The sequence below is a fragment of the Phyllobates terribilis genome, unplaced genomic scaffold, assembly GCF_046119375.1.
Source record: "Phyllobates terribilis strain yellow unplaced genomic scaffold, ASM4611937v1 Scaffold_171__1_contigs__length_4068163, whole genome shotgun sequence".
Taxonomy (NCBI): domain Eukaryota; kingdom Metazoa; phylum Chordata; class Amphibia; order Anura; family Dendrobatidae; genus Phyllobates; species Phyllobates terribilis.
Genome location: NW_027362931.1, coordinates 219,842 through 239,473, shown reverse-complemented (window position 1 = coordinate 239,473; position 19,632 = coordinate 219,842).

The following is a 19,632-nucleotide window of genomic DNA, read 5'->3' as shown; positions in this document are numbered from 1 at the left end:
ACAGGGCTATGCAGAGCCTGGTTCCTGGGATCTAGGGACCCATTGTCTGGATTGCTAAGGGGGCCAGTGGTTGGACCCCAAACGATTAGTAAGTTTTATTATTGATATGGGACAACTTAGAATTTTGGGAAAAACCCTTTAGTTTTGTAAGAGTCAAGGCTGTGTGGCACCCCAGAGGGTCTGGCTGCCACAGTGGTAGTAATACCATGTCTGGGAGCAAAACAGGGGGTTCCTGGTCAGGAACACAGTACATGCAACACCTCCTGCCCCAGACCAGAAAGGGGAGGATCCTGCCCTTTATAACTGGGTCTGGAGGCGGGGTTAGAGCAGTCTAGTCTAGGCAGTCTAGTCTAGTGTGAGGAGTCGAGTGGGACGCGCAGGAGCAAGAAGCCAGGGACTGGAGCTGGAGATAGCTCGTCCTGGTGGGTTTACACAGAGGACCGGACACAGGAGTCCGAGGCTGTGGGGATTGCATACCCAGCAGCAGATACCGCAGGGCAGGAGATTGCAGGGCTCCTGGCCCCATCAGAAGCCCGGAGGCTCAGCCACACAAAAGGACCAATACCGCCACAGAGGAGCGAGGAATACACTAGGCCCGAGTCGCCAGCCATACGGGTGAGCAGAGCACGTTACACTCAGGGACATGGGCCACAACACGACTATAAGCGGGATAGCCAAAGAGTACAGTCAGAACGGCAAGCCTACAACTCCACCTGGCCAGGAGGACTCTAGGATTGCTCCCAGACTGATCAGGCCTTTATCACTAGCCGGTACTCCCGTTGGGGCCCATATAATTGCCAATAGTAAAGACCCTAGGACTGCACTGCAAAGACTCCATGTTGTCATTACTGATACCTTGCACTACTACCATCATCATCCACACACACTGCCCTGAAGCAACACTCTTCCTGTGGGGAGTTATACTATCCTGCTGCCAAACCATCAGCTTCAGAGGACTGTTCCGCAGCGGCGGTCTCTATTGACTGCGTTCCACAGGTGGCGTAGTCGGACATTATAAATAACCTATACATAAATACGCCTTGGATTGACCACCTGGGTCACGGACCGGGTCACCGCCACAGTGACTACAACCCCCAGCATCTACAGGCCCGGCTCCGGGTACCCCACAGCCCAGGGGCGCGTCAACTTTGGCGTAGTCGGCAGGATTACGTGCCCGCTACCACCAGGTACTGCGCGCCTTCAAGAACTGTGTCGCATATTGTGGTGAAGTTTTCCCGCCATTGCCGCTGTTTTCCCGCCATAGTCCGCCGTTTTTGGGTCGCCGCTCGGGAAGAAGAGGGGCGGAACCACTGGAAGCGCGCGAAGTCCAAAGCCCCGCCCCACGCACTGACGCAATGCCAGGTCCTGGAAGGAGCCCAGCGAGCGCTGACGTCACACGCGTGCGCCGCCAGGTCCTCGACGGAGATCATCACCTGCGGAACTGCGGCCTACGGAAGAAAAGAGAAGGAAGGTAGGCCACGGTTCACTAGGGGGGAGGAAGACACCTGATATAGAGGGAACTTCAACCACTGGCACGGCGTTGCCACAGTAATGCCATTCACCATGCCTTACATACCGGGGGCAGCGTGGTTGCCCCAGTACTCAGGAGAGTCGCACACCCTGAGTGACTTCAAGGTGAGACTAAGCAGTTTATTTAAAGTATACCCCCTGTCCGAGGAGCAGAAAGTGAGCATCCTCATAGGCCAGTTGATTGGTGCAGCCCAGAGAGAAGTAAAATCCTGGTCAGCCAGGGAAAAAGGGACTGTGAAAGAGATACTGGCCCGTCTAAAGGACACTTTTGACACCCGTACTGCAGCAGAGATAAAGATGAAGTTTTATGGGTGCAAACAACGGGCACAGGACAGTGTACGGGACTATGCTTTAAACCTGCAGGAGGCGCTGAGGGCCATCAAACAGATAGACCCTGACAGTGTGCATGATGAAAACAGACTATTAACTGAGCAATTTATTGAGGGTTTACTGTCCAGCGCCCACCGAACCCAGCTGCGCATAATGGCTCTGCAAAACCCTGACTTGGACTTTGCTCAATTTAAGGAAAGGGCCATCCGGGTGCTACGAGAACCAGCACCAGGTGGCGCTACAGCTCACCGGCGCCCAGCTATCACCTACCACCAGGAGGTGGCACCCTTTTCCCCGGAGCCTGTAGGAGACAATGCCCCGTCTACAGACCTGCACCATCAGGTCCAAGAGCTGACTAAAAGTGTAGCTGCACTAACCAAAACTGTGCAGTCCTTGCAGGTGCATCCTAAAGGAAAGATCCAGTTGGCTTCCAGTCCGGAGGACGTCCCGTCCAGAGGGAGGAACAGCGACCGCTATGACCAGGACTGACAACCCATCTGCTGCCGCTGCAACCAGCCAGGACATTATGCAAGGTACTGTCATTTAAACAAGCAAAACCTGGGGCAGAGGGCCAACCCCCAGGAGTAAGACCACCAGGCCCATCAAGCTGGCGAGACAAATATGTGTGAGGACGACCAGTCCTACCTGTCGTGCTGGACGGCTTTCCAATGAGCGCGTTGCTGGACACTGGATCGCAGGTGACCACCATCCCCTACATTCTTTTCAAACGGTACTGGACTGATTTGGACATTACCCGCTGTCCAGATGAACATTTGACTATTTATGCTAGCAATGGTCAACCTATACCTCAGGTGGGGTACAAGGAAGTGACCATAAAAGGTTGGCAAAGTCGAGCTGCCAGCACAAGGACTGATAATTGTCGACATTGATCGACGAGAAAGTCATCCCATGATAACTTTAGGCACTAATGTCATTGAAAATTGTCTTGCAGAAATAATTGTCTTGTTACAGCAGGTTGCGGAGACCGCCGGTTCCAGCCAGCAGCGGGTTCTACAGAGGGAGATCAGAGCCCTGATGAGAAGACAACAGGTAGAACTGTCTGGTGGTGAGAAGAAGTGAAATGCTGATATGGTGCCGGGCAGCCATCGGTCTAAGGGGTAGAGATTACCAGGCCCTGGTAGAGCCCGTCTACTCTGACAGTAGGCCCACCATTTTGACAGCCAGGGGGGTGGTTGATGTCCGCCATGGGAGAGTGCCAGTCCGCATCCTGAACATTGGTGAAAAAGAAGTCCATTTGCCCCGGTATGCCACCCTAGCCAAGCTATTCACCGTTAACCAAAATTCTATAACGACAGTGGAACCCTTACCTGCATCCCAACAGGCGGAGGATAATGGCTCCAAGGGACAGATGGAGGACTGGTGTCAGAAGCTGCATGTGGGCACTGACTCCACCCCTCAGCACCAAAAACAAGGAGTATACCGGGTGGTCCAGGAGTATGAAAGGGTCTTCAGTAAACACCCACTCGACTTCGGGCAGGTAAAAGGGGTTCAACACCATATCCCCACGGGAGACCATCCACCCATTAAAGAAAAGTACCGGCCTGTACCGCCAGCACACTACCAAAATGCCAAAGGGATGTTACGAGAGATGAAGGAGGCTGGGGTAATAAGAGACAGTTGTAGCCCCTGGGCAGCTCCATTAGTTCTTGTAAAGAAAAAAGATGGCACAATGAGAATGTGTGTAGACTACAGGCAAATTAACCGCATAACACATAAAGACGCATACCCGCTACCCAGGATGGAGGAGTCACTAACTGCATTAAATCTGCTAATTATTTCTCTACTTTGGATCTTGCTAGTCGGTACTGGCAGGTTCCTGTAGCAGAGGCGGATAAGGAAAAGACCGCATTCACCACCCCGATGGGCCTCAGTGAATTCAACTGTATGCCATTCGGGCTCTGCAACGCCCCAGGAACCTTCCAGCGGTTGATGGAGTGCTGTTGTGGCGCCCCTGAGGGTTCGACCGCCAGAGAGATGCTGCACTTCTTTAATGGAGTGTAGTGTTCCTCCTCTGAGGTAAGAACAGTGTGATGGTCAGGACTCCACCTCCACATCCAACACCACACTTTCTCCACCAGAGGGGGCTAGAATGCACTAGGTGCTGCCCTCCTGGTTCCAGGGAGACTGGGGAACCAAGAGCTAGGGGAACCATTTAGTGGGTGAGGGTGGAGGACTCACATTTTAGTGACACTTAAAATTCCATATTTAATAAAAAGCCATCTTTGGTTTTGGTCCTTTTCTGTCTTTTGATTGTGATCTCCCACCCTGAACGTGGATCCTGTGTGGACCTGCAGCGGATGGAGACACAGCCCTCGTACCTTGGCCTTGGGTCGAGGGGAAGGTTGTAGACAAGGAATGTCTCAACCCGGTCAAGGACCACGACCAAGAAGGCCCGGAGCTTAGGAGTGTACACAGCAAATGGATCCCAGGGAGGATGCAGACGGAGCGGTGTACTCCACCTGTCCTCACCACCTGATATATTCAGAGGGAGTCTGGCTGCAAGAGGGGTACCGGCCCCCGACACGCGACCTTGCTACTCCACGTCCTGGTCGGGAAAGCCCGGTAGGCCCTGAGGATCCCACCGGGTATCGGAGGGAGCGGAGCTGCCACCAGTGCCCTTTTTCTGAGAGGAGTTCAGAGGGAGACCCGGCCTATCTACACACACAGACAGGAAAGGATACGGTCTGTAGTTCAGGAACACTCTGGTGCGGGGTCCTGATTGAACGCTGGACTTACTCGGAGGTTGTCGGACCCCCGTTCCTGGTGGCCGCAGAACTCCGCGGGGAGCAGGGAGTCGCCTTCCTTCTGCCATCTCTTACGTGAGTAAAGCCTTGGAGTTTCACTTTTGCATTGAAGAACTGAAATAAATGACCATATTTTTCGGACTATAAGACGCACTTTTTTCCTCCAGAATTTTGGAGGAAAGTGTGGGGGGAAGGCGTCTTATAGTCCGATATACATAAATACTGTGGCTGTGGGTGGTGGGGTATGTAGGGGAAGCGACAGCGGCGGAGTAGCGGGGCACAGGAGGCAGCAGTCTGCAGCAGCCTACACTGTGCCCGCTACTAAATAAAATGAATATTCAGGAGCAGTGAACATTCATTTTCCTTAATAGCCGGCACACTGTGCCTGTAGTGCGACTCCTGGTATGTATGACCCCACTCATCCTGGTATGCTTGGCACCCCCTGATCCTCGTAGCACTTCACAAAAAAAACCCATAAACAATTACACTCACCCCCTCTCTCCTCCAGCACTGTGTCCCACTCTGTGCTGGAATAGTCACTGCTCCCCATGAGAGAATATTTTGTGTGCCTGGAATTTTCTGTTTATCCCTGTCTGTGCTGCCCTGTTTGTCAGGTGGGTGTACTTCGATGCACAGTAGCACCCCTCTTCCCCGAGTGGGGGAGAACAAGTGGAGGGCTAACTCAGGAGTTAGAGCGAGGGTGGAGGCCTCGGCATCCTCACCTTCAGAGGTATCCTGGGGAATAGGGTCAGCTAAGGCGCCCCCTAGTGTTAGGGTCAGGATAGGAACCCCTGATCCGTGGTCACCCGACAGCTGTGTCGTGACATGGATCCTTTAACTAAGGCTCTGATCACATCGACAAAATGACACCAACCACGACCGACGGATCCGTAACTAAGGCTCCGATCACATCTACAAGATGGCACCAATCACGACCGATGGATCCTGTAACTAAGGTTCCGATCACATCTACAAGACTTCACCGACCTCGACCGATGGATCCTGTAACTAAGGCTCCGATCACATCTACAAGACATCAACGACCACGACCGATGGATCCTGTAACTAAGGCTCCGATCACATCTACAAGACATCACCATCCACGAGCGATGGATCCTGTAACGAAGACTCTGATCACATCTACTAGACATCATAAAATCACTAGTTTATAAAGGATTACACCTCGGAAGTGACATCATATGTAAAACAAAAAAATGCCTACCCAATAAAATTCTTTATGCATAAATCTCGTATAACGTTAATTCAAAAAATACATAAAACAAAACTATATACAGTACAGACCAAAGGTTTGGACACACCTGCTCATTTATAGAGTTTTCTGTATTTTCATGACTATGAAAATTGCACATTCACACTGAAAGTATCAAAACTATGAATTAACACATGTGGAATTATATACTTAACAAAAAAGTGTGAAACAACTGAAAATATGTCTTATATTCTAGGTTCTTCAAAGTAGCCACCTTTTGCTTTGTTGACTGCTTTGCACACTCTTGGCATTCTCTTGATGAGCTTCAAGAGGTAGTCACCAGAAATGGTCTTCCAACAATCTTGAAGGAGTTCCCAGAGATGTTTAGCACTTGTTGGCCCTTTTGCCTTCACTCTGCGGTCCAGCTCACCCCAAACCATCTCGATTGGGTTCAGGTCTGGTGACTGTGGAGGCAAGGTCATCTGGCGTAGCACCCCATCACTCTCCTTCTTGGTCAAATAGCCCTTACACAGCCTGGAGGTGTGTTTGGGGTCATTGTCCTGTTGAAAAATAAATGATGGTCCAACTAAACGCAAACCGGATGGAATAGCATGCCGCTGCAAGATGCTGTGGTAGCCATGCTGGTTCAGTATGCCTTCAATTTTGAATAAATCCCCAACAGTGTCACCAGCAAAGCCCCCCCACACCATCACACCTCCTCCTCCATGCTTCACGGTGGGAACCAGGCATGTAGAGTCCATCCGTTCACCTTTTCTGCGTCGCACAAAGACACGGTGGTTGGAACCAAAGATCTCAAATTTGGACTCATCAGACCAAAGAACAGATTTCCACTGGTCTAATGTCCATTACTTGTGTTCTTTAGCCCAAACTAGTCTCTTCTGCTTGTTGCCTGTCATTAGCAGTGGTTTCCTAGCAGCTATTTTACCATGAAGGCCTGCTGCACAAAGTCTCCTCTTAACAGTTGTTGAAGAGATGTGTCTGCTGCTAGAACTCTGTGTGGCATTGACCTGGTCTCTAATCTCAGCTGCTGTTAACCTGCGATTTCTGAGGCTGGTGACTCGGATAAACTTATCCTCAGAAGCAGAGGTGACTCTTGGTCTTCCTTTCCTGGGGCGGTCCTCATGTGAGCCAGTTTCTTTGTAGCGCTTGATAGTTTTTGCAACTGCACTTGGGGACACTTTCAAAGTTTGCCCAATTTTTCGCACTGACTGACCTTCATTTCTTAAAGTACTGATGGCCACTCATTTATCTTTACTTAGCTGCTTTTTCTTGCCATAATACAAATTTTAACAGTCTATTCAGTAGGACTATCAGCTGTGTATCCATCTGACTTCTGCACAACACAACTGATGGTCCCAACCCCATTTATAAGGCAAGAAATCCCACTAATTAAACCTGACAGGGCACACCTGTGAAGTGAAAACCATTTCCGGTGACTACCTCTTGAAGCTCATCAAGAGAATGCCAAGAGTGTGCAAAGCAGTCATCAAAGCAAAAGGTGGCTACTTTGAAGAACCTGGAATATAAGACATATTTTCAGTTGTTTCACAGTTTTTTTGTTAAGTATATAATTCCACATGTGTTAATTCATAGTTTTGATGCCTTCAGTGTGAATGTACAATTTTCATAGTCATGAAAATACAGAAAAATCATTAAATGAGAAGGTGTGTCCAAACTTTTGGTCTGTACTGTATATTTTTTATATTATTCACAGCTACATAGACATTATTGCATTAAATACAATTAATCAAAGCTATATTGATGAATCATATACTACTATACAGAAAGTTTTTTTCCTTAGAATATAATAGTGCATCAAATCTATTCTATTAGTTCTTTTTAAATGAATCCTCCTCTATTAGATAAAATTTCATATAATGCCATAAGTCCCCACAGTCCCTCTTCATATCTACTCAACTCTCCTCCTCCAAAACCAGCTTCTCCGCCATCACAGAAGATCAACTTTTCTCTCCAAGTAACATCTCACCACCTGTGAACTTGACCCAATCCCGTTCCACCTCATCCCAAACCTGCAGTCTTCATCCCAACCCTAACCCACCTCTTCAACCTGTCACTAGCAACTGGTGTCTTCCCCTCATGCTCCAAACATGCCTCGATCACACCCATCCTCAAAAATCCATCCCTTGACCCATCCTCTTTGACTAGCTATTGCCCTATATTGCTTCTCCCCTATGCCTCAAAACTACTGGAACAACACGTCCATCTTGAGCTGTTCTCCCACCTCTCCTCCTGCTCCCTCTTTCACCGCCTCCAATCTGGCATCCGACCGCACCATTCTTCTGAAACTGCCCTGACTAAAGACACCAACGACCTACTGACCGCCAAATCCAAGCGACACTACTCTGCCCTTCTCTTTCTGGACCTGTCATCTGCCTTTGACACAGTAGACCATCATCTCTTGGCATCACAAACTTGGCCCTATCTTGGATCTCTTCATACCTAACAGACCGGACATTCAGCATCTCCCACTCACACACCACCTCCTCACCTCGCCTCGTATCTGTCAGTGTTCCCCAAGGCTCAGTTCCAAGACCCCTGCTCTTCTCCATCTACACCTTCGGCCTGGGACAGCTCATAGAGTCTCACAGCTTTCAGTATCACCTCTATGCCGATGACACACAGATCTACCTCTCTGGACCTGATATCACCTCCTTACTAACCAAAATCCCACAATATCTGTCTGCTATTTCATCTTTCTTCTCTAGATTTCTAAAACTTAATATGGATAAAACTGAATTCATCATCTTTCCACCATCTCGCTCAACCCCCCATCTATCAAAGTCAATGGCTGTCCACTCTCCCCAGTCCCGCAAGCTCGCTGCCTCGGGGTAACCCTTGACTCTGATCTCTCCTTCAAACCTCATATCCAAGCCCTTTCCACTTCCTGCCCACTCCAACTCAAAAATATTTCCCGGATCCGCACATTCCTCAACCACGAATCTGCAAAAACACCCGTGCATGCCCTCATCATCTCCCGCCTCGACTACTGCAACCTCCTGCTCTGTGGCCTCCCTTCTAACACTCTAATCTATCCTAAACTCTGCTGCCCGACTAATCCACCTGTCCCCCCGCTATTCCCCGGCCTCTCCTCTCTGTCAATCCCTTCACTGGCTCCCCATTGCCCAGAGACTCCAGTTCAAAACCCTAACCATGGCATAAAAAGCCACCCACAGTCTGTCTCCTTCATATATCTGTGACCTAGTTTCCCGGTACTTACCTGCACCAACCTCTGATCCTCACAAGATCTCCTTCTCTACTCCTCTCTTATCTCCTCTTCCCACAATCGCATACAAGATTTCTGCCGTGCATCCCCCCTACTCTGGAACTCTCTACCCCAACACATCAGACTCTCGTCGACCGTGGAAACCTTCAAAAGGAGCCTGAAGACCTACCTGTTCCAACAAGACTACAACCTGCAGTAACCCTTGCTCCACCACACTGCTGCACGACCAGCTCTACCCTCACCTACTGTATCCTCACCCATCCCTTATAGATTGTGAGCCCTCGCGTGCAGGGTCCTCTCTCCTCCTGTACCAGTTGCTGACTTGTTTTTGTTCCAATTATTGTACTTGTTGTTTGCTGTGTATATCCCTTTTAAACATGTAAAGCGTAAAGGAATTAATAGTGCTATAATAATAAAAAATAATAATGCGACTTATCTAATCTAATCTAATTTAATATAAACTAGTGATTGTATGATGACTGCATTGTTGAAAAAAGCCTGGGACGGGCTGAAACATCCTTTGGAATTGGCAATGAAATAAAAGAGCAATTATTCACTGAACACGTGAGTGCTGGGAATCACTTCCTTTCTGCATATTCTACTCCGCGTGCAGCACCACCACCGATCCATCATCCCTGTATTCATATTGGGATACGAGCACACATTTTTCACCATCGCTGCAACAAGTCGGATTTTCAATTAGGAAGAAGCCGCTAGAATTATGGCGCAATCCACAATATGAACAGATTTCCTGAAAATCCCAACAAGTGAGTTCAAAAGACAAGACTTTGAGAGGGGAAACTAAGAGGTTGATTTCATACGAGTTGCATGCTGAAACACTTGTAGAATATTATCGAGAAAAGAAAATACAGCAGGACTTAAGGGTTTAACCTACGTTCGATGCTGTTTTCAGAAGATAATATATTCTGCGATGATTTTGAGCAAGTGATTAATAAATGCTCTATGGATTTGATGTTACTAACTATTGACAGATTGCATAGAGCCATCGCTGACCTTAAAGTTCAGAGTGCTAATATTGAAGAGCAATTAACCTCCTGTTTGAAATCTGATAAACTTTCCATTATGAAGGAATCTTTGAATTCTGTTCTGGATATTCATTGAAAGGATTTACAAGAGAGAAAAAGAAGGAAATTTACTCGTGACACTGAAGACTATCTAAATAATAAAGTTTATAGATGGCGAGAGCAAACTTTCAATAGGATTAGAAATCCCAGACAATGTTTTAGGAATGATTTTTATTCATCTGATTCTAGCAGCGAGTTCTCAGGATCCTGGAGGAATCCACGTCCTTTTTCTGCGAGAACAAAGAAGCAGAACATCACAAGAAGAGGAGGAGAGCAGGTCGCCATCACCGACACAGCTACACCTGCGATGCAAACAAGATCTCAGGTAGAGAGGAGTCCCTTGTTACAAACATTTCATCAAAAACTTTTTTGCAATTCAGATGCAAGTATGCAGAAAGGACTTTCATTTGTTGTTATGTCCAAACTTAATACATTTCAACTTGATTTGGACATTAAGTTTCTCCGTAATGTCAGATTAAAACGTTTTTTTCAAATGTGATTACACCTGCACGCACTTTACCTGTATTACAGTTGAAATGCTTTACTGCATCTGAACTGGGATTAAGACAAAGAAGCTTTTTCTCTCCACCCAAATTCACGTATGCAGATAGACAAAGTGGTCCTTATCCAAGAATGAATTTGGGTTTTAGAGAGAGACAAGCATTGACTTCTTTAAGGCATGACGATTCGATCGAAATTAAACCGGCAGCCAAGGGTGGTTCAGTGGTGGTAATGGATCGTTACAAATATTAAAAAAAGAAATGTTGCGACAATTGTCAGATCAGACGACCTATGTACCACTGAGCCATGATCCCTTGCCCAAAATTCAGAGGAAAATTTCCAACATGATTGATAAATATAAAAACCTGGGTATTATTGATGATAAATTAGCGGAGTTTTTGGTGAAGATGGATCCCCTTACACCTGTATTTTATATACTACCAAAGGTGCATACAACCTTAATTGATCCTCCGGGCAAGGCCAATTGTGGCATCAACTAACTCGGTATTATCCTCGTTATCAATCATGTTGGTAGGATCCTCCTCGATTAATCAAAAAAACAAAACAAAAGCATTTCTTCTGGATACTAAAGATTTTTTTGAAAAAAATTAAAATGATTGATGATACTGGAGATGATACTATATTAGTTACCATTGATGGAGCTAATTTATACACTTCTAGAGAACATCACAAGGGACTTGAGGCGATCCATTGGAGCCGCCTGCTGCAGCCTACACTGTGCCCGCTGCTAAAGAAAATGAATATTCACTGCTCCGCACGCCCATGGGCGTGGAGAACAATGAATATTAATTTTCCTCAAAAACGCGCACACTGTAGCCGCAGTGCGGCTCCTGCTGCCTCTGTCCGGTTTATGTTCCCGCTATTAAAGACCATGAATATTCACTACAATCCACTCCCATGGGTTGTAGTGAATATTCATGGTCTTTAATAGTGGGCACAAAGACTGCCGTCCGCAGCAGGAGCTGTGCTGCAGGTACTATGTGAGTTAATGGTCACTGCTCCACACACAGTTCTGGCGCAGGGAGCAGTAACTATTCCAGAACAGCATCTCACACTGTGAGGGCGCATGGCAGGGACGCCATGCACGCCTTTCATAGTGAGTGTCGACAGCAGAGTGGGACGTAGCGCTGGAGGAGAGAGGAGGTGATTATAATTGTTTATTTTTGTGTGTGCAGCGTGATGGGGATCAGGGGATGGCCTTGTATACTAGGATGAGGGGTGCCATGCATACCAGGATGAGGGGTGCCATGCATACCAAGAAGAGGGATGAGGGGTGCCATGCATACCAGGATGAGGGGTGTCATGCATACCAAGAAGAGGGATGAGGGGTGCCATGCATACCAAGATGAGGGGAACCATGCATACCAGGATGAGGGGTGCCATGCCTACCAGGATGAGGGGTGCCTAGCATATCAGGATGGGGATTAAGGGGTGCCATGCATACCAGGATAAGAGATTGGGGTGCCATATATACAAAGATGGGGGATTTGGGTGCCATGCAGACCAGGATGGGGATGAGGGGTGCCATGCATATCAGGATGGTGATGAGGGCCACGTATAAGAGGAAGGAGGGGGCCATACAGACCAGGATGGGGAATATTAACAGAATTGGGGGACATTACCCCTATAACAGTGTTAGCAGCAGACCCCCTCCCCCTTAACAGGGAATCATGACCACATTTTTTGCTTACATTTTTTTTCTATTTTCTTCCTCTAAAACCTAGGTGCATCTTATAGTGCGAAAAATACGGTATTTCTTTGTTTTAGACAACATTGTTGCGCTGATTTAATATTGATGAATCCCTACTTGATGTAATTTCAATGATGATACTCGAAACAGTCCAAGTAGAGGTTATTTTCATAAGATAATTTACACATGATATAATAATAATAATAATATAATGAGATAATCATGTTTCAACTTCATATTAGTAAATTGAATAGAAATAAATCTAATAGAGGATTAATTTAAAAATAACTAATAGAATAGATTTGATACACTATAATGTTCTAAGGAATAAACTTTCTGTATAGCATATGATTCATCAATATAGCTTTGATTAATTATATTTAATGCAATAATGTCTACGTAGCCGTGAATAATATAATAATTCAAAAAATACATAAAATAAAAAATAAATTATGTTATACGGGATTCATGCATGAAGAATTATATCGGGTAGGCGGATTTTTGTTTTACATCTGATGTCACTTCTGAGGTGTAATCCTTTATAAACTAGTGATTGTATGATGACTGCATTGCTGAAAAAAGCCTGGGACGGGCTGAAATGTCCACTGGAATTGGCAATGAAATAAAAGATGTGACAAAGTCACTGGTAAAGTGCTGGAGGGGAGATATGTTTTCCTGAGGCCATTAGCTTTAGTGAAATAAAGCCGTTAAGTTTCCTTCAGCATATTATTTGCTGAGAAGGGTTAAGTCGCCACTTGTAAAATGTATGTCTTTATAAGAACAACCATAGAGCGGGGGGAGGTTGTTCTCCATATCTCCACCTGAAGGTGCGGTCTGGGGTCTAAATACAAGGTCTGCTGAGGCATTACTTGTTCAGTAAGTCTGGGGAGGCAAACTCCAGACATGTTAGTGTTGAGCTGACCTGAACCTTGTGGAGTAGCTAGACTCTGAGCAGGTGGACCCCTGCTAACACAAGGACTGTGTTTTGCGTGACCATTTTATTTTTTGTTTTCCCGTTTTGCCCAAAGGGCTGTTTTATTTTCATTGACTCAATGTTGGTTTATGCCACATTCTAATAAACCAACAAGAGATATAAAGAAAGCGTACCTGTGTCTACCTCCGTGTGCAGCTGAGTGAGCGATCTAGTGAGCAATTATTCACTGAATACGTGAGTGCCGGGAATTACTTCCTTTCTGCATATTCTACTCCACGTACACCACGCTAACGGAGTGCCGATCCACCATCCCTGTATGCAGGGTTCTAGTGATCTGCCTACCATCAGGAAATAGTCTAAGTATGGAATTATTAGGGTGTTCTGTTCACAAAGATTCGCTGTCATCTCCACTATGATCTTTGTAAATACTCTCGGAGCCATGGATTCCAGCCTCCATAAGGACAAAATCTCAGAAATTTCCACCATTATCTACTTGTCCTAACATCGACATTTTTGTAAAGATGGTTAGTCAAGATTTTGACAATATTTCCCGATATCCGTCTTTTGATAACTTGACTAAGACCGAAAGACAGAGCCTGCTTCGGTTACGTAACCTCAATGATATTGTTTTCAAACCGGCGGATAAGGGTGGGAATGTGGTGGTTTGGCCCAAAATCATGTATGAGGCAGAGGCACTTCGACAATTAAGTGACTCCAATACATATAGGAAGATGACATTCAATCCTCTTACTAAATTCCAAAATGAGCTGTCGAATCTTCTGCTTGAAGCCAAGAATGATGTGATTATCTGCAATGAGTTACATCAGGCATTGAAGGTCTGTGAGCCATCCATTCCCACCCTTTATCTGCTTCCGAAAATCCACAAAAACAGTCAAGTACCACCCGGCCGGCCAATCATATCGGGGTAGGTAACTGCCTCGAAAATGTCAATAAATTTATTGACTCCAAATTACAACCTTTGGTTGAATTACTTCTATCTTTCACCAAAGATACTAGTGAATTTCTAAAAAAAGTAGATGGCCTTCATGTGGATAAGAATACTCTTTTGGTCACATGTGATGTGGAGGCACTGTATACTAACATTCGACACACTGATAGTGTACAGGCAACGCAATATTTTTTACAGACTTCAACTATTCCTTCCACAATGAGCTACTTTATTGTACAACTATTACAGTTTACGTTGTCTCATAACTTTTTCCTGTTTAAGGGGTCGTTCTACCTGCAGCTCCAGGGAACTGCGATGGGTGCTTCTTTTGCCCCATCATATGCCAACTTGTTCCTGGGGCTGTGGGAGAGGGACCTCTTCCTGTCCGATCGATGTGCATCTGTGGACCGCGTTCTTTTTTGGACGCGGTACATAGATGACATATTTTTGATCTGGCAGGGGTCAGAACAGGAACTGCATGAATTCATGAGTACTTTAAATCATAATCCTCATAATATTCACCTCACATATCACTTTGACAAGCAGTCCATTGAATTCTTGGATGTTAAAATAAAAAAAGACGTAAACAATTGTTTGCAGACGGATCTATTCCGTAAGACTACATCGGTAAATTCTCTCTTACTAGCTTCTTCGTCCCACCCACCAGCCATGATTCGATCAATACCAATAGGTCAATTTCTGAGGCTGCGCCGCATATGTTCCAATAATGCTGATTTTGAAACACAGGCAGATGATTTAAAGAACCGATTTTTGGAGAGAGGATATAGCCGCCGCTCTATCAAAAGAGCATACAACACAGCCAAGCATACTTCACGTCATATGGCTCTATATTCAAAAAGGACACCCTCTTTCAATAATCGGGTCAGATTTATCACTCAATATCATGGCCAAACGAATCTAATGCGTCATTTCTTGGAAAAATCATGGCCAATTCTTTTATCTGATCCGGTCCTCGCTAAATACCTTGACCCTAAACCTAACATTACTTTTAGGAGGTCACGTAATTTACGTGACTGTTTGGTGAAGAGTCACTACACCAATGAGGGTAACACGTTTCTGTCCAATCTCGAACCTCCGAAGGGCTGCAAACCATGTGGCAAATGTGTTGCATGTCCTAATATTGGACGTGCCCGTGATTTCCAAAGTTCTGATGGACTATCGACCTACCAGATACAACATCCTATCACTTGCACTACATCTGCAGTGATATATTATGTCATCTGCCCCTGTCCACTAATTTATGTGGGATTGACAACTCGCCAGTTAAAAGTCCGAATACGTGAACACGTATTAGGAATCGAAGCAGCAAAGGATGCCAGTGATGCATCGGTATTGAAAACACTACCACGACATTGTAAACAGCATCACAACTGCAATGCTTCTTTATTGCGAGCTATTGGAATTGATCATATCCTGTTATGATCTGCTACAAGCACTAAGGAAAGACCGGAGATCTGTCCCTACAATAGAACTACGCTAGATCCCTACGATGTAACGGGGAACCTGATCCTGCGATCAGACCCGCTAAAGTCCTCAGCTAGTCTGAACGAAGACCTATAGATGTGAGGGAGGGATCCCTACAAGAACTAGGGACTGGGAGAAAGATGGACACCTCCTAGCAGAAATTGTAGCAGTAAAAAGAAAAACAAACAACATAGAACATAGAGGTCCAAAGACCTAGCTAAACTGACTGAGAAAGGTAACAGAGCACCAAGCTAGCTTAAGAGTAGAAATTACAATGAAGTCCAGCATGGCCAGAAGGGCGGAGCAGGATTAAATAGGCAAAAAAGGTCATGTGACCAGCAAAGGAAAAAACCTAACAGGAGAGTTCTAACATATCCCACATAATATCAGAGGCGGAAAAATTAGCAAATCTCTGGGCAAATTAGAAACTAGGTGGATTTGGACACTAAAAACTGTACACCCCCTGGGCCTCAATGAAAACATAAGCTTTGTTCCATTCCTGTAACTGTCCTTTGGTCTTTTGTACCATTTTTACAGGTTTTATGTTTGTTTTTATTGTATTCTAAACAAATTCTTTTATTCATTATTTATTTAGTGTGCGTCTTGGTGTTGATTTCCGTATACTTCACTGGCTATGAAATATCCCATCTGACTCCTGAACCTGGATGTGGACCTGCAACTGTGGACTATTGAAACATTACAGACGATTGGGGTTTTGCGGCGCTTTTTTATTTCACTATTCTTACATGTCCGAGTATTTACACCAACACATATTACCATTCACTTTCACTCTCACTGATTTGTTTTCACATACACTCTTTTCATCCATTTTTTTCATTTTTTCTTTCTTTTTTATACGTCACTATACATGCACTTTATTTGAACATCCTCTACTTATATATTGTGTATATTGTGTATATTTTCACTTTTACACACTTTTTATACACTATTTTTTGTCTATTATACCATGCCCACAATTGGTACATTTACGATTTGATTATGTGATGTAGGTGTTTGGATTTAAATATATACATCTTTCACTTTTATTTCTATTTTTATTTCTATTTATTATTTTTCTTACTAACATGTTTCTTATGCACATATATATATAATGGTTGTATCATTTATTTCTATTTTATAATATTTATTGCATATGGATATGTGGTACACCAGGTATTAATTAACCTCTGTGATTTACAAGTTGCACTTTATATTATATATATATATATATATATATATATATATATTCATTTTCTTCTATGTTATGTTTAATTTATTTTAATTAGTCTATTATAGATTTACACTTTTTACTCTATATCACTTTATCAATCACTGGTATATATTAGCACTCACACTATGATATACCTATGCATACATACATTAGTTTATGTTTTGCACATTGCACTTTGCGTTGGTAATCGAAATATAAATTTCCCAGCTAGATATTTACCATATATATTATATTTAATATTCACAACATTTTATGTATTTTTAATTATTATTATGCTTCTTTTGATCTGGGTCAGTAATATATTTGGTCACCAACTCTGATCTGTCTGGTGAGCTTGCGTTGTCTGCGCTCCCTGTTCCTGCCGGCCCCGCATCTTTATGTGTCCGGAGGCTCGGGTCAGATACAGCCGGTCACATGATGCGGTTGCCCGCAGGTCCTGGTGCCTCCTGACAGCGCATGCGCAACTACACTAGGCAGACCACAATACAGGACCTTACCGCGCATTGCATGTTGGATATGGCATCTGCCCGCCCCTGTTGATCAACGTTGCTAAGTCACTGCCAGGTCACTTCCGGTTCCGGAATAGACACGCTGCGCACACTGTGACTTCCTTTTCGGCGCCACATTCCTTCTTATACTTGGTTGTCTCCAAAGACCAACACCCCATGACGAAGGACGCTTCTGTCCGAAACGCGCGTCGGGGTATTCCCGTGATCCCTCCATTACATTCCACAATCAGGTATGTCAGTTCTCTGCTTAGTATTGTGTGCATTCATTGTTAAATTATATACCTTACAAAAATAATTTGGTACCTGGTACTTATTTATTTCAGTAGCAGTAACTTCTTTCCTTATATAGCCCCATAGACCATTGTGCGGCAGTGTATACTTCACCCCTAATATAGTTCTACAGAATATTGTGCGGAAGTATATACTATTTTTTCTGGCTCTGACATACTTGTTTATTCCACTTACTCAATTACGTAATTTTTGTGGGTTTGTAATATATCTTGTCTATTGCAACTGTTATATCTATTGTGTCATGTTCTTTTTATTAGGTTGCAATTACATTTTTATATGGTGGGTTCTCATGTGTTTGTAGCACCACTTTGACCATTTTCCAATAAAGGTCTTTTATATATATTTTATATATATTTTGGTTTATGTCTCTTGTATATTGGACTGGACATTCGGTGGTTCTCCTTTTCTCCTGTGTTCTTAACCGAATGGTCTTCCATTTATTTTGGTCCACACAGTATATACAATCTATCAATTACTGCTGGGTTGTTCATATTGACCTATGTGTCTCTATGATATATTCCCTATTTCATGTGGATATTCCTAAGTGTACTCTTGGATTGAAACATGGTAGTATGCATCTTTTCTCATTAAGACATACCACAGAAGAGTCCGCATAATCACGCAGCTAATACACCACCACAACGGGGAGACTAATGGACGATTAACGAGAGGGCATCGCAAAAACAGCTGAGAAAAATGACCAAGGAAAAAATAGCGACATAAAGCCCATAAACATTACTTAGATGTAAAAAAATATATAAATCTTTATTGAATATATCTTAGTTAAAAGTCAATTAGATTACATAAGGAGTAGTAAACACCAATGACCATGTACAGAAAAGAGAACGGACATATCACACAGCCAGCCCTTATGGCCCGACAATATTATCGATGATTAAATAAATATGCTCCAATCCATAACATAATATTCCCATCCATCTAGGGTAGTTTATAAGTCATGATTCCGTATGCAGATAAAATATATAGCTACCTTGGGTACAGGAAGCCAGGAGCGTACCAACGGCTGGGTGGTGTACATCTACCCCAACGCGTGTTTCGGCGAACCTTCGTCAGGGGGTATGTGTCAGTGTCAATGTGATCCCGTTTAAATGTGCCCACGCCAATCACCACGTGTGTAAAAAACCGGATGTCCATAGTCTGATCGATAGGTTTGAGGACCTTTGATGACGCATACCGCGTCATGATAGGTGGGGCGGCCCGCGGCGTCAGCATCACGTGGCACCCGCGTCACAGTCAGCTGACCGCGGCGCAGGTCCTCACGATGTAGCAACCTAGAAACAGAAGTTTTACATCCGATTGTTTTGACTTCATCTTGAAGGGTTGATACACCAGAAATCTGTTCAGACCTCTCAAATTTACTATAGTTCTGAAAGTGCCATCCAGCTTCTTTATCAAGAAAAGGGGGGAATATAATGCCTTTCCTTATTCTTCTATGGGTACCTCCCAAGAGGACCAAAAACTCTTGCCTCCAGGACTAACTATTGCTTGGAAGATCTTCGGAGAGGTGTCACCATGAAGGTTCGCAGGGGTGGAAGGATAGTCTGGAATTCCAATTTTAGGTCTGCTTCCACTATCCCTAGAATCCAGACATGGGATGATTTTTATTCGTATGCATGGAGGAAGAGGGAAAGCATTCCTCCTTCCGGGGGAATGACATCACTGGGAAGACTTCCTTCCCCCTGAAGGCGGCCCCCAAACATGAAACCTTTTTTTTAGTCTTCTGACTTCCTATTTTCCCTGATCCTAGGAGGTCTTTTCCGGCTGTATCTTCTATTCCAAAAGGTACTCCTGTATTCTGGGATAGACAAACTGGGG